We start from the raw sequence: 722 nt of genomic DNA on the forward strand, positions 1-722 counted from the left end.
AAGCAAAATGTTTCTCTCACCATAAACTGCAACAGTTCACAGGCTGGATTTCTTTTCTAGCTAGGGACCATTCCCCCCTTAGTTGAATTCTTCAGGTGTTCATTAACGACATGAGCAGAGAGATGGGGAGAAAAGGGGAGAGGTCAAGTCTTTTTCTCCCCCTTTGTAACTCAATTTCTTGTGCTAGAAACATCCTTGCTGAGTCATGGTGACAGGCAGTCCCTTGTGAACTTGAGGTTTGAAACATTCCTGTGATGCAATGTAAATTTCTTGTTTATACCTTCCCCCTGCTGGTAAATAGACAGTTAAGTAGGTAATAGCCCCTTAACACCTTGCTGGTGTGCTAGTGTAGGGTTACCATATTTTGTGCCTCCGAAAGGAGGACACTCCACGGGGCCCCGGCCCCGCCCCCAGCCCCGCCCACGCGCCCGCCCCAACTCCGCCCCCTCCCCTCCCCAAAGTCTCCGCCCCCTCCCCTGCTTCCCGCGAACATTTAATTCGTGGGAAGCCTGAAGCAGGTAAGGGGGGCTGTGGGGGGAGGAGGCGCGGCCCAGGCTGGCCCCCCGGCGGCTCCAGCCTGGGTCGGCTCGGGCCCTGGGGTGCCGGCCCCGGCCCCCGGCCGACCACCCCCGGCCCGCCCAGCACTGCCGGCCCCCGGCGGCCCGGCCCCGCGACCCCGGACCGGCTCCCGGCCCCGCGGCCCAGCGCACCCCCCGGCGGCC

This window comes from Trachemys scripta, chromosome 7 (assembly GCF_013100865.1).
Source record: "Trachemys scripta elegans isolate TJP31775 chromosome 7, CAS_Tse_1.0, whole genome shotgun sequence".
Classification (NCBI taxonomy): Eukaryota; Metazoa; Chordata; order Testudines; family Emydidae; genus Trachemys; species Trachemys scripta.